This window comes from Sorex araneus, chromosome X (genome assembly GCF_027595985.1).
Source record: "Sorex araneus isolate mSorAra2 chromosome X, mSorAra2.pri, whole genome shotgun sequence".
In the NCBI taxonomy this organism is placed as follows: domain Eukaryota; kingdom Metazoa; phylum Chordata; class Mammalia; order Eulipotyphla; family Soricidae; genus Sorex; species Sorex araneus.
In genome coordinates, this window is record NC_073313.1 from 316,744,230 (window position 1) to 316,760,181 (window position 15,952).

Here is a 15,952-nt window from a genome sequence, read left to right on the forward strand (position 1 = left end):
CTCCGTCAGCTCCTGGCACAGGCACCTCCACACTGGCTGCTGAGACACCCCACAGCTTTCACGGCTGCGTCCTCCACTGCCGAAAGGAGCCAGTGCCCATGTCCCTGTCCACGAGGCCCCAGCAGCCTCTGACTGGACATTTGATGCATGGGTGGGCCTCCCCCCTGCCACAGGCTTCTGCCTATTTGTCTCCCTGGACCCACCCCACCCCACCCCTGCCCCACAGACCCAGAGTGGATTTTCCAGAATATAAGGTTGAGAGGTCGGGAGAGCTAGCACAGGGGGGACAGCACTCGGGACAACCACAACCCAGGTTTAGTTCCCCACACCACAGGGCCTAGCCAGGGCACACACCCGAGCACAGAGTCAGGGGGACACTGTGAGTGCCCCAAAACCAATAAAATAAATAAGAGGTGGAAATTCTGATGGATGGTCACAGCGGCGGGTGAGCACTGTGAACCCCACTGGGGGTGAGTGCTCTGAGCACTGTGAGCAGGATGCAGCTGGGCCTGGGAGCGTCACGTTCTCCAGCTTCACTGCCCTTGCCACCATCAGGGTCCCTCCCCTCGGCCCTGCTGTCTGTGAGCCCCAACACTGCAATGAGCCATCTCTTTACTGAGCCCCAACTAAGGCAGCATAATCCAGACAAAGGGGTAGACCCCCGGAGGCCGACACAGCACAGAAGGGGCTGGAGCACTAGCACAGCGGGGAGGGCATTTGCCCGGTGCACACACGTCTGGTTTGGGTTCCATCCCCAGCATCCCATATGGTCTCCCAAGCACTGCCAGGACTGATTCCTGAGTGCAGAGACAGGAGTAACCCCTGAGCACTGCCAAGTATGGCCCCTACCAAAAAAAAAAATTTTTTTTTTAAAAGAAGGGAAGGGGAGAGGAAAATAAAGTCTGAGAAAATGCAAACTTAGGGGCTGGAGCAATAGCACAGCAGGTAGGGCGTTTGCCTTGCACGCGGCTAACCCGGGTTCCATTCCCAAAATCCCATATGGTCCCCCGAGCACTGCCAGGAGTAATTCCTGAGTGCACGAGCCAGGAGTAACCCCTGAGCATCGCCGGTTGTAACCCAAAAAGAGGAAAAAAAAGCACGCAAATTGGCCGCGTCATCTCCTGGAGGAGGAAGAGAGGGGATTCCGCAGTGCTGGCTGTGAGGCAGGAGGCCAGGGCTCTGCGGCCACAGGCTCCTGGGGCCCGGGGCCTCTGGCTCTGACTCTGCCACATTTTCAAGGTCACCTATTAGCTCATGTTGCTGGTTCCAGCTCCACCTTCAACATCCACCCTCTGGTTAAGAGAAAGAAAAGGTGGGGGAAGGCCGTGACCCTTCAGACCCCGTAGGTCTGCAGGGCCAGGCCAGGCAGGTGGCTTGCACAGGGCTGGAGCATGCACAGGGGGACAGGACTGGAGACAACCACAACCCAGGTGTAATTCCAGCACCACGTATGGTCCAAGAGTCCCAGCTTGCATCTCCAGCACTACAGGGAACGACTCCTGGATATGGGGCCAGGAGCACCGCTGAGTGCAGCCTAAAGAGAAAAAAAAAAAAAAAGAAAACAATAAAACTTGTGGTTTTGGTTAAAAGGGAATGGAGAGATACCCGATCTTATGTTATCGTGTATAATTGTCTAAATACCTCTACTTAGCATGTATTACTTTGACACACAGACTATACATTCCTGGGGGGAAGAGCTTTAAGGACACTTCCAAGAAGTTGCACACTCACTTCTGCTTATGTCCTAAAGGCCAGAACAGAGCCCGGGCCACTCCTAACGGCGGGACAGCTATAAACTCCATACCACGGGTCACAAAGTTGTGTGTCCTGCATGCCATTGGCTTGGGTTTGATCCCTGGCACCGTATATGGTCCTCCAAACCCCACCAGGAATGGTCGCTGAGCACAGAGCCAGGAGTAAGACCCAAGAACAGCTGGCCATGGCCAAAAACAAACAAACGAACAAACAAACGCCTCAGTCGCATCTTCCTACGAGGGCACCCTTGGGAGGAAGGGGTGGGAAGAAAGCCGAGGGGCGTCGTTTTTGCTGGGGAGAATCAGCACTCTCCTCTCTCCCCTGGCCCGGCTTGATTAGTTTACTCTTTTCACAATGACTTGTCTATTCTGTTTGGAATTTTTTTTATTTTTCATTTTTGGCCACACCAGGTGTTGCTCAGGGCTTATTCCTGGCTCAGCGCACAGGGATCATTCCTGGTGGTGCTCAGGAGACCATATGGGGTGCCAGAGATAGAACCTGACTCAGCTGCAAGCCACGCAAGCACCCAACCCACTGAACTATCACTCTGGCCCTGATTTGCCTATTCTAGACACTTTCACATAAATCTGTGATACCAAGGTCGGTTTTTCATTTAGCATATTTTCACAGTTTACTCATGCTGCACTCTTTCCTTTTTTAAGAAATATTTTACATATCATACCTTATATAGATTCGTATATATACACAGATATGCATATGTGCGTATATATATATATATATATGGGTATGTGTATATGAAACTGTGCAGTTCAAGAATCTCTGAATAGAAGGCTGGAGCAATAGTACAGCGGGTAAGGCATTTCCCTTGCACACTGCCGACCCGGATTCGATCCCCAGCATCCCATATGGTCCCCCGAGCACCACCAGGAGTGATTCCTGAGTGCAAAGCCAGGTGTAACCCCTGTGCATCGCTGGGTGTGACCCAAAAAGCCCCCCCCCAAAAAAAAGGATTCTCTGAATAGTCTTAGATTCTAAATTCTAACATAATATGCAACCGACATTCACACGAGGGTCACCGGAATCCAGACTTGAGCTGTAGAACAGGAAAGTTTGGCCCAAATCCGTGAGAATAGGTTTGCTAGACATGAAATCCAATCTTTTAATGCAAAATTCCTGTCCTCCAGCTGGCCTCTGTCCCCATCACCCCTGTGCGGGTCAGGCTGTGCAGGGCTGGAGAGGCAGGGAGCGGATGTGGGTCTCTTTCCGGGGTTCAGAACACAGGGCCCCAGGTGGCCCCCTCTGTGGGGAACCTCCAGCTTCTCACAGCCCCCCTCTTCTCACATCCTGTTTCCACTCCTCTGACCGCAGGGCCCGGGCCCACGCCCGCCTGGGTTTCCACATCACCTTCCCCAGGCTCAGCCCTCTGGGCACCTACCTCCGGGACCCCCGTGGGGATTTACGGGGCTCCCCTGGCAGTGCAGCCTGTAGGGGGGCGGTTGGGGACAGGAAAAGGTTCAACCCTGGCCCTCTGCCCTCACAGAGGAACCCTTGGTGACCTGACCCCCTGTTTTTGTTTGGTCTTGGGTGTTCGTTCTGGCTTGTTTGGCTGGTTTTGGCTGGTTTTGGCTACCAAGTAGGCGTCCAAGGGGTGGTCTCCCCGGTGAAGTCAGCCACAAGGACAAAGCCCAAGTCCAAGGTAACCTTTGAGACAGCAGGCCAGGAGCCTCCTTGGCCCGCCTCAAGCCTATGCTCACACATTTGCCACTTCCCACAGTGTGGAAAACTCAGAGCAGATGGTGAAACAAGCTCAGCACCCACGTGGGTTCGTTCCCGGAGTCTCCTCCCCCTGCCTGGGACCCTGGGAGGGCGGGAAGAAGACTCCAGTGCTGCCAACAAACGTGCCATGAGCCCGACCCTTGGGGGGGCCTTGGTGGGTGTGCAGGCCCCTCCACAGACCCGAGAGTTTCTGTCAGGTCCCACAGACTCTCCCTGGAGGCAGCAGCCCTGAGCCCAGGGCCCCCATCAATTAGGCGAGTCCAGAGGCAGGTCTGGAAGCCTGGACAGGCCCCAAAGGACCAGCCTGACGGGGACCCCTGTTTCCCTCTCCCGGCTCTGGCCTCCACAGTCCCCTCTGGGCACATGGGGGCTGGCACCCGTGACTCCTCCCAGGAATAAAATGTCACTGAACATTTCATTGACATAGGACCTCCCTCGCCCTCCCCTCCCCCCCCCCGCACCCCCGCCTTCCCTCTCTTCCTCTCCCTCTCCCCCTCTTTCTCCCCATGGTCGCCTCCAGGGCCAGGGAGCACTACATTTGCTCCCACTTGGGTCCTGCTCTCCTGCCTGTCCACTTCCCCCTCAGGTCTGTAAATCTCTCTGGTCTTCCTCAGTGCCTCGGCCTCCATCCAAGGACAGCTTTTCCTCAGCCCTGGGGCAGTGATGCCGATTGTCTCCACCTCCCTTCTGGCCTCTAGCCTGTTTTCAGGGCTCAGGCACCTCCACTCAGGGGCCAAAGGCTGGCTCTCCACAGCCCCGCCCGGAAAATGGCATTCCTTGCCCTTCCCGCTCCCACACCCAGAGCAGCCCCCAGCTATGGCGCCATCCAGCTCTGGCAGCTAAACACCATTGCAGGAAGACTCTCACCACGTCCAGCCTGGTCTGCCCGCTCAGGGTCCCTGCCTAATGCTTGGAGTATGTTTTGTACAGTGAGCTGTACAAAATAGGACAGAAAAAAATTAAAATTGTGGTTGTCCCAGGGATGTGGCTCGGTGGCGGAGCTTCCTGTCTTGCATATGTGTGACATCTTGGGTTCAATGCCCAGCACGGAGAAAAGACAAAACCAATGTAAGAGTTTGAGAGATGGTCCAGGATGCCAGGGCACAAGCTTCGCATGCAGGAGGCCTGGGTTCGGTCCCTGCCACCACGTGGTCCCCTGGGCACAGCCAGGAGTGACCCCTGGTTCCCCAGCTAGAGTAGCCCCTAAGCACCACTGGGCGTGGTCCCAAACCAAAGCGAAACAGAAAGACTTGGATCTCACCTTGGTAAGACTCACCCAATGGTGGAAGTGAGAGGCTAGGTCCGAGGAGCTTATTTTGATCTAAAGCAGTGGTTTGGTTTGGTTTTTAACTGCGGTGACATTTGTTTACAAACGTTGATGTGTTAGGGTACAACTTCACACCCTTTCAAACGAATCTTTCCACACCACACCCACCACCCAAGTACTGATATTCCTCAGCCACCCTCCCCGGGGGCCCCCTTCACCCTTCCTAGCCTTTCCCACTCCCCTAGGTAACCTCTGTTGGTATCCTACATTGAGTCTACCGCCTGGGCGGTGAGAGGGAGAGTTGGGGGGGAGGAGTGGAGGAGGGGGAGGCTCTCCCTAGTCACCTCGTGATTAAACACTCTGTCAGAGGTCAGAGAGGAGAGGGTTTTTGTTCGATTTTTTTATCTGCCTCTTTGTTTGGTTTCTTTATTTTCCTTTGTTTGGTTTCTTTATGCCCACATGTGAATGAAATCATTCGGTGTTTGTCTCTCTCTTTCTTCCTGACTTATGTACCTTAACTCATGTTAACCCATCCCATCCCATTCCAAACACATAGAAAAGTCCAGACTTCCCCCCCCTTCCCTTTTTGGGTTACAAACAGCAGTGCTCAGGGCTTAGTCCGGCCTCTGTGCTCAGGGATCTCTCCTTCTGGTGCTGGGGGAGGGGTGGGGAAGCCATATTCAGTGCTGGCCATAAAACCAAGGTCTGCCACAGGCAAGGCAAGCACCTCATCCCTGGACCACCTGTCCGGTCCCCAAGAAGCCAGGTTTCCTCTATTGTCATAGCTGAGTGCTGTCCCATTGTGTCTGCAGACCACAACCTCTTAAAACACTTTAAATAGGTAGAAAAGTAGCAGACACCTTAGCAGTAAGTTCCCAAAGACTGTAAAACCAAGATATGACCTGAAAAGGAGTTCTTGCTGTCACCTCACCCCCAGCTAGCCAGGGAGGGGGATGGCAGGACTGTCTGTGCCCCCCCTTCCCTCTCCGACTGCCTGGGCCCCTGCCAGCAGCACGCTCCTTCGCCACAGGGCACGTGGATGCTTCCAGATCTCAGCTCAGTGAATGTCAGCATGCATCAATCTTTATGAACTTGTGTTCTTGGAATAGATGCCTAGAAGTGGAATTGCAGCATCTTATGTAGCTCTATTTTTAATATTTTGAGTACATGGGGTTCCTTTTCCTCTGCATCCTGCCAAAACTAATAACAGGAATAATGATTTTTTTTCTGCATGTTTTTCTCTGGTAAAGTGTCAGTTCAATTCTTCTCCCCATTTATGTATGTGTGTGTTGGTTTGTGAGTGACAACTGGCAGTGCTCAGGGCTAACTCCTCGCAGTGCTGGGGATCAAACTGCACGGGAAGCAAGAACCTTATGTCCTATGCTATTGTTCCGATCCCAGAAAGACTCACCATCTTAGGAGCACAGGTTATAGGTTTTCTTTTCCGTTTTGGTTTTATTTTGGTTTGGGGCCGCACTCAGCGGTACTCAGTGCTTACTCCTGGCTGTCTGTTCAGGGATCATACCTGGAGGTGTTTGGGACCATAAGGGGTGCCAGGGATTGAACCTAGGTCAATCATGCTCAAGGCAAACATCCTACTATGCAATCTCTCTGGCACCACGTATGGTTCCCTGAGCACTGAGCATAGAGCCAGGAGTAAGCCCTGAGCACTTCCAGGTGTGGCCCCCTCAAAAAGAGAAATGAGTCATATTGTGGGGCTGGAGTAATAGCACACTGGGTAGGGCATTTGCCTTACACTCGGCCAACCCAGGTTCGAATCCCAGCATCCCATATGGTCCCCTGAGCACCGCCAGGGATAATTCCTGAGTGCAGAGCCAGGAGTAACCTCTGTGCATTGCCGGGTGTAACCCAAAAGCAAAAAAAATAAAAAAGAAAGAAAGAAAGTCATATTGTAAAAACATACAGAGGGTATAACAAATAAACCAACTTTTAAAAATGAGCAAAAGATTTCAAATAATACATCACAGATTTATGAATGACAATAAGCTCATAAAAAGATGCTAAACATGGTTAGTCATTAGGAAAATGCAGATTAACTTCATAATGAGAAGACCAGTCATACTTTTTGGCAAGGACATGAAACAACTGGAACTCTCATACAGTCCTGGTGGGACTATAAAATGTTACAACCACTTTGGAGAAGTACGGTGATTGCTAAAAAATATTTAACCATACACCTACAATGTGACTCAGGCATTCCTTGTAGGTGTTAACCTTAAAAAAGAATTATATTCTTGAGAGATAGAACAGTAAGGAGGTAAGGAGCTTGCCTTGCACACGACAGACCCAGGTTCAATCCCCGGCACCACATACGTTTCCCAGAACTGCCTGGAATGACTCCCGAGCACAGAGCCGGGAGTAAACCCGGAGCACAGCTGGATGTGGCCCAAAAAACCAAACAAGAAAAAAAACTCTTAAAATCACAATCACACAAAGACTTAAACACGATTGTTCACAGAAGCTATATTTGTAAGTCAAAACTGGAAACAACCCAACTGTCTCCCAGTAGGTGAATGAGTGAACTATGGAGCGACCATTCAGTGAGAAAATACTGACCATACAAAGGAATAAACTGCTGGTAAATGCAACATGGGCAAACCTCAGGATATTTATGTTGAATTAAACAAGCCAAGAGGAGGGGGGAGGAGGGGGAGAGGGGGAAAAAAGGTATATATGATGTGATTCCATTTCTAGAAATCCTTAGAAAATGCTATTTTATGGAGACAGGAAACAGATTAGTGCTTCCTGGGAATGGGGCTAGGGTAGAATTACAAAGGAACACGAGGAAATGTAGACAGTTAAATATTTATTTGGGATTGAGAGAGTACAGCAGGTTGGATGTTTGCCTTGCATGTAGCTGACCTGGGTTCAATCCCCATAACCTAACATGGTCCCCTGGAGACCACTTGGAGTCATCCCTGAGTACAGAGCCAGGAACAAGCCCTGAGCACAGCCACTTACAGCCCTAGAACTAAAATAAGTGAAAAGAGGGGCTGGAGCGATAGCACAGCGGGTAGGGTGTTTGCCTTGCACGCGGCTGACCTGGGTTCGATTCCCAGCTTCCCATATGGTCCCCTGGGCACCGCCAGGAGTAATTCCTGAGTGCATAAGCCAGGAGTAACCCCTGTGCATCACCGGGTGTGACCCAAACAAACAAACAAAAAAAACCCAAAACTGAAAAGAAACAAGAGCAGCAGAGATGGTTCTATGGTAAAGGACCAGTCTTTGCAAGTGTGACACCATGAATGACATGTGTCACAGGGGAAAGAAAGGTATAGGCAATGTGACTGCATGTCTAGAGACCCCTAGAAAAATGCTATTTTATGGAGAAAATACTGTTTTCAGTCGCAAGCCCACCACATGTGACAAGCATGATGCTGGCACCTCTGCTGTGTGTCCCCATGGTTCAAGGGTTCGTGGGTGTGACCACGGGAGCCCCTGTATGAGCCACACAGCCGAGAGCAGGACCCCAGTGTGCTCTACATTACAGCTCAGCAACCGGATGTGCAGACACAACAAGCCACAACAAGACAACTTTAGCAGAGGGAAGAGAGGGCAGAAGAGTTAAACACAAGAGGCAGATAGTGGCAGTGTGGGGTGGGGGGAGACGGGACTGGGGAGGGTGGGAGAGATGCTGGGTTTACTGGTGGTAGAGAATGGGCACTGGTGAAGGGATGGGTTCTCGAACTTTGTATGGGGTAAACATGAGCACAATAATGTATAACTCATTTCAATTCTTAATGTAATTTTATTAGATCAATAAAGTCCAGATTAAAAAAAAACACACACAAGAGGCAGGACAAGGATAGGTGACGACATCTGAATAACAGAAAAGTCACAAGAAAAGAGGGGAAATGAACTAATTCAAGAAGACCATCAAGAGCTAAAAAAAAGTGAATTTACAAATAAGGATTCAAAGACAACACAATAAATGGTAAGAGGGGCTGGAGTGATCGCACAGAGGGTAGGGAGTTTGCCTTGCATGCGGCCAACCCAGGTTTGATTCCCAGCATCCCATATGGTCCCCTGAGCACCGCCAGGAGTAATTCCTGAGTGCAGAGCCAGGAGTAACCCTTGTGCACTGCCAGGTGTGACCCAAAAAGCAATCAATCAATCAATAAATAAATAGTAAGAGAATTTAGCTCTGGGGCTAAAGCGATGGGAGAGCGGATAGGGTACTTGCCTTGCGCCTAGCCTACCAAGCTCAATCCTCAGCACCCCAGATGGTCCCCTGAGCAGCACTTCCAGGAGTGATCCCTGAGCACAGAGCCAGGAGTAAGTCTTGAGCACAGCCAGGTGTGGCCAAAAACAAACAAGAAAGAGAACTCCCGGGGGCTGGAGCGATAGCACAGTGGGTAGGGCGTTTGCCTTGCACACGGTCAACCCGGGTTTGATTTTCCAGCATCCCATATGGTCCCCCGAGAACTGCCAGGAGTAATTCCTGAGTACATGAGCCAGGAGTAACCCCTGAGCATCACTGGGTGTGACCCCCCCAAAAAAGAGAGAGAGAGAGAGAGAAAGAGAACTTTGCCAGAATAGCAAGAAAGAAGAGAATACTTCACAGATTGGGGGAGGTTACATTTCAGATAATGGATGAGGAATCAAAGCAGCTTCAGATCTTGACAAAGTTCTAAAGAAAAACCCTTCCCAACTGCTATTTTTGTCTTCAGCTAAATTAGCTAATATGGAAGGATCTGAATGTTTTACCTCCCATGTATCCCTGTTGCTTTGACAGTCAAGGATGGAGCAAACCAGAAATAAGGGGATGCGGGGACCCTGGGATGAGCAGGGGAAGGGAGTCTTGAGACACTGAGATGAGCAGGGAAGGAAACGGGGAAGGGAGCTGCAGCTCCTGATGTTGGCAGGGGCTACCTGGCACGGCTCCAGCTGCCCAGGGCTGAGGAATGGCCACTGCTGAGGTGGCTGAATGTCAGGATCACAAGTGGGAGACCAACACAGTCTAGCGAAAGCCCAAGTAGTCACTCCAGGAAAAGAACGTGTGCAAGACATCAATGCTAATCAGAGTCTCCCTAAAGTTATAGGGAGATATATATATACTGCGGGGGCAGGGCACAGTCTGGGAGGAGAGGGGAAGTGGGGGTCTTCATTAACACCAGGAACTCCAGGAAGAAGGCAGCAAGGGGGCTGTGGGAGTAAATATCAGAACATCCCCCCTGAGAGGTGTGAAGGCTCCACAGGGGAGTTTCAGGGTAAACTTCAAGGATTCTTTGGCTTTGTCAACTATGTGCACAAATGCTCAACTGAAACTTTTAAAAAATGGTCATTACAGTTGTAAATACAGAAAAAGGTCTCTGAAACTTATTGATATTTGACCAGAAAGGAGACAGGAGGGGAGGGGAGGGCAGAAGAGGGAGGGGGAAGAGAGAGATAGAAAGAGAGAGCCCAAAAGAGGTCCTTCCTCAGTATCCCCACCCCATGCCTTGGCAGAGAGAGCCATCAAATAGACCAAGAATGCACTCAATAGTAGAGCACCTAGGTTCCATCCCAACGCCTCCCAACACACACACACACACACACACGAGCTCCATCCTGACATGCATGCACACACACACATGCACACAATGGATTCTATCCCGGCCCTCTCCTGACATACACACCCCTGGGTTCCATCCTGGCCCTCCTCCCAACATGCGTGTACACATACTTGTGCACACATGCCCAGACATACACTAGAGAGATATGCATGGCAACAGACAGTGCCGACATTAGTGTAGGAGAATCAGGGAGTCAGGCCACAGGGTCCCTGCCGGGCTGCATCTGGAGAAGCCCCTGCCTGCCTCCCTACATCTGGAATTGGATTGGCCTGAAAGGACAGGCCAGGAAGGTGGCTAGAGAGGTGGCAGCAAACCAAAGCTGCTTCCTTTATTTTCCCGCCTCGCCATCTCTTCCCACACTGTCCCCTGGCTGGGGCATGTGAATCTGCCACTTCTTGCCCTCCCCCCCTCCCCTCCAGCCCACTGGACACCCACGCTGGCTGTGGTCGTCTGACCCACTTCCGCGCTTGTCTATTCATAGGTCACAGTGCCAGTCTCAAGGCTTGGAGGCGGGGGTGGCAGTGCCCAAGTAAACCCACAATGAACTGCTGGTTGATGAGCTGTAAAATCTGGCCAAGCTACAAGGGCCACCGGTGGTGCAGCCCTGGCCCCTGCTGTCACTGCCCTGTAACTACAGGTCAGGGACCCACGAGGCCCAGGCTGGATTCTGATGCTTGCCGCAGTCTTGTCCTTCCCTTTGAAGACTTAATTCAGGACAGCAGGGCATTTGTGGAGTATTTGGCAGTGCTCAGGGTTTACTCCTGGCCCTTAGTTCAAGGGATCGTATGCAGTTCTGGGAATCAAACCAACCAGCCACAAGCAATGTAAGCTCCTTAACCCCTATGTTGTGGGTGACTTGAGCAAAGAGGGCAGGGAGGAGGAAGCCTGAGAAACCAGTGTCTGCCCAACCCACCTTGGGCGGTCACAGGGGAAATACCTGGTACATCAGGACTGACTGACTGCTGTGAGCACCTGCCAAGCAGCTGTCAAGGTGTGACTGGTGGCCCTTGTTCACCATGGGAACTGTGGCAACGGGCAACCTGGATTTTCGGAATGGTGAAGTTTGGTGGAATAAGCACGTATTTGACGGCGATCACTTGCACATGCTACAGTATGTTAAAGCATCTTCAACTTTACGCAATAGGGAACCAAAGGTCTCAGCTTTTAGGAAGAGTATTTTCATTTTGAAAATAACTCCAGGGGCTAGAGCAATAGCACAGCGGGTAGGGTGTTTCCCTTGCACATGGCTGACCCGGGTTGATTCCCAGCATCCCATATGGTCCCCCGAGCACCGCCAGGAGTAATTCCTGAGTGCATGAGCCAGGAGTAATCCCTGTGCATCGCCAGGTGTGACCCCAAAATAAAAAAAAAGAAAAAATCTTCCAGATCTGTCCTACCATAGATATGCTTGGTTACTTTGTAGCTAACATTTTAAAGTTTTCATTTAGTCACCTTGATATACAATTCTATAGCACTGACAACAGCGTCACACATACAACATCCCATCACCACAGCCTCCCACAGTGCCCTCCACCATTTTCCCATAATTTCCTTCCACCAAGTTTCAGGGTGTCCGCCTCACCACCCTCACCCCACTCGCCATCCCGCTGCCCTGGTATGCTGTTCCTGCTTTGGACCACTTGTGGTTCCCTCACTATGCATCTTTATATCCCACGTAACAGTAATTCCTCCTCTGAAGTGAACACTTCCCTCCAGCACAGATGTTGGCACCTCCATGTCCTAAACCCCCGTCCCCTATGTGGCATGTTTCCTACTATTAGTTCTCAGGCTGTTTTCGTTGTCTTTGGGTATTTGTATTTTACTGTTTCTTCATACCCGGAGTATGACAGTAATCACTGTCTGTCCCTCTCCCTCTAACTTAGCATGATACTCTCCAGGTCCCTCCAAGTGGCAGCAAATTGCATGACTTTATCTTTCCTTATAGCTTGGTAGTGTTCCATTGTGTGTATATACCATAGGGCCTTTTTCCCCCCCTTTTTTTTGGGGGGGGGGGGTTGCGGTCACACCTGGCGATGCACAGGGGTGACTCCTGGCTCATGCACTCAGGAATTACTCCTGGTGGTGCTCAGGGGACCATATGGAATGCTGGAAATCGAACCTGGGTCAGCCTTGTGCAAGGCAAATGCCCTACCCGCTGTGCTATCGCTCCAGCCCCAAGCACAGAGTCTTTACCCAGTCATCCTTTCTTGGATATTTGGGTTGTTTGCAAATTTTTGGCTACTGTAAATACTGCTGCAATGAACTTAGGAAAACACATGTCTCTTGAGTAGTTTTGGTTCTTGAGAAGAAATGCCAGGAAGTGAGACTGCTGGGCCATGTAAACATTTCTAATATCAGTTCAAAACGTCCGAGAATGCTGGCCCATCCCTTCCTATTGTGCTGTGGTATCGGTGTGCACCCTAAAATTGGGGGTGGGGGGGGAGCTTTCGAAACTCAGAACACCATTAAACTATTGACATTAGGGAGATGGAACTGGGAGCGGTGGGGGTTTAAACCACGTAGAACTTGACAAAAATAGATAAAAGGCTACCATCCAAACTTCAAAATAAGTCCTGGGGAAAGAAATCTAGCGTAGCAGCTTTGGAGGAAACAGGTTGTTTGAAGTCACAGTTCTTGCGGTGTCTTTGCAGAGGTCAAAAATCTCTCCAGAGGGGCTGGAGTGATAGCACAGTGGGTAGTGATTGCCTTGCACGCGGTCGACCCGGGTTCAAATCCCAGCATCCCATATGGTCCCCTGAGCACCACCAGGGGTGGTTCCTGAGTGCAGTTATAAGTAATCCCTGTGCTATCACCAGGTATGCCCCCCCCCAAAACAATCTCTCCAGAGGCTGGAGTGATAGCACAGCAGGTAGGGCATTTGCCTTGCACACAGCCAACCCAGGTTCGATTCACAGCATCCCATATGGTCCCCTGAGCACCGCCAGGAGTAATTCCTGAATACAAAGCCAGGAGTAACCTCTGTGCATCGCTGGATGTGACCTCCCCCCCTCAAAAAAAAAAAAATCTGTGCCCAAAAGCCACAGTTAACCTTGAACCCGCACATGCTGAACAGACCAGGGTTAATTGGAGGCGGGTGGGTTGGCCTGGTGCTTGCCCAGAGTCCCCGGCAGCCACTTGCTCCTACAATCCAAAATCACTACCATATCCCCAGCCTGACTCCACTATCTCAGTACAAACCTCACCAAGATATAACCTGTTGAAAATTTGGGTATGTGGGTTTTGTGACTTAAATCTCCAAGCTTTCTTGGGGTTGGGGACAGGCTATCTCCCTCCACCTCCCTCTACTTCTGGAAGCCTCAGCAGTCACGTCCACACCCCAAAGTGGCCACCCAACTGAAAACCTACTCCAGCCTTACCGTCCTGATAAAAATACCAAATGCCCTGAACAGCATGACCTCTTAGCACCTGTATTGCAAACCGTAATGCACAAAAGGAAAAGGAGAGAGCAAGAAGGAAAGTGCCTCCCATAGAGGGAGGCTGAGGGTGGGGGGTGGGGTATTGGGGGATGGTGGTAAGGAAAATGTACACTGGTGGAGGGATGGGTGCTGGATCACTATAGGACTGAAACCCAATATGAACAGCTTTGTTATGGTGTATCTCATATTCAATTAAAAAATTTTAAAAATACAATGTGTCCTTCAGTTTCTAAGCATACAGCTTGTCTTCTTCATCAATGCTTTTTCTCCACTTTAGTTACTGACTCTGTAACTCAGTCTGAGTCTCAGCCTCCTTCAGCTTGTCGGAAAGAGCCTTGATCTTTTTTCATATTTGTCTTCCTTCTCCGAGTACTTATCCTCAGCAGCCACTCATGCTTTCAAGGTCTGACCCATTTTTCTCAACTGTTCTTCCAGTTGTTGAACTTGGCCTTCTGAGATCTTGGCCCACTCCTACACACGCTCCAGGTCACTCTCAATGATGATCAGCATGTGGCCGACCCAAGTTCAATCCCCAACATCCCATATGGTCCCTCAAGCACTGCCAGGAGTAATTCCTGAGTGCAGTGCCAGGAACAACCCTGGGCATTGCTGGGTGTGACCCTGCACCACCCCCCAAAAAGAAATCAGTGATGACCAGCTTCCGGGCCACGTCCTCAGCAATGTGCTCAGCTTCTCTAAGCTGGATCTCCTGAATCTCCATTTTCTCAAGTGAAGGAAAAAGAAATCTGCATCCTGGCTGCATCACTTTCTGTGTGACTTGATTAAAAGTTAACCAGATAAAATTTACTTGTCTATAAGATGTTGGGGGCTCTCCACTGCTGAGCGAGCATGATTCCAGAGGCCATCTAAACTACTTTTGGTACCAGCAGGTTCTTGCAGAAATGTCTCTAGACTGGGAACTAAGCCGCAGCCCCATGCCGCCCCAAGGAGGGGAAAGGTTTTTCTCTCTCCCCTTTACCTTGTGTGTGGGGGGTGGGGGGGGGCGGCGCAGCGTGGTGACCGCCATCTTTTGAGGACCACTAATGGGAGGTACGAGCTTACAATGATGAAATTTCTGGCAGAAGTCTCCCTGGACTTAGTTACTAAAATACTAAAATATAGAAATCGAAAACTGCTATTGCGGCCACGCACCTCATATCTCTTCATTCTCAGCAATGGAAAAGAAATTATCAAATGCTTCCTTTTCAGCAGGCCTGATTCTGGGGGGGGGGAGCGGGAGGGAACGCCAAACAGTAATAATTGAGTTTTTTGTTGAAATACTGAATGTAACCAAAGTAAAGATTTTTTTTTTTCTGGTGGTGGAATATGTGCACTGGTGAAGGGATGGTTGTTCGAGCATTGTATAATTGAGACTTAAACTTGAAAGCTTTGTAACTTTCCACATGGTGATTCAACTAAAGAAAAAAAACAAATTAATAAATTTTAAAAAATGGGGGCTGGAGCAATAGCACAGCTGGTAGGGCGTTTGCCTTGCACGCGGCTGACCCGGGTTCCATTCCTAGCATCCCATATGGTGCTCTGAGCACCGCCAGGAGTAATTCCTGAGTGCAGAGCTAGGAATAACCCCTGTGCATCGCCAGGGGTGACCCAAAAAGGAAAAAAAAAAGGTGGGGGTGGGGGTGCAGTGGGGATGAATTAGTCTTGTCGGACCATATCTTCTAGAAGGAGTATCTTGGCTGAGCCCAGGGAGTGGGAATGGAATGAAGTGATGGGTGGAAAAAGATGGGTCTGTCCCCAGAGAGAAGGCATCAGCACCTCATGCCAGAGTCACCTTGGACACATCTGAACTCTAGGATTGCCTTGGGCACAACTGAAACTGTCTTGGACACATCTGAATTCTAGCAGAACTGCAAGAGCGACTGATCCTATTTCCCATCCTGCATGCATCTGAGCTCAAGGATTTCACCCCACCTTTCCAGCCAAGGGCATTTTGGTTTGGGGGACAAACCCAGCAATTCTGGACGACCGTGAATACTAATAAGGATGGAACCTGGGTGTCCCACAGACCTGCCTTCCCAAGTTTTACTCTTAGCCATGCTCAACATTTTTTTTTTTTTTTGGTTTTTGGGTCACACCTGGCAATTGTCAGGGGTTACTCCTGGCTCTGCACTCAGGAATCACTCCTGGTGGTGCTCAGGGGACCATATGGGATGCTGGGA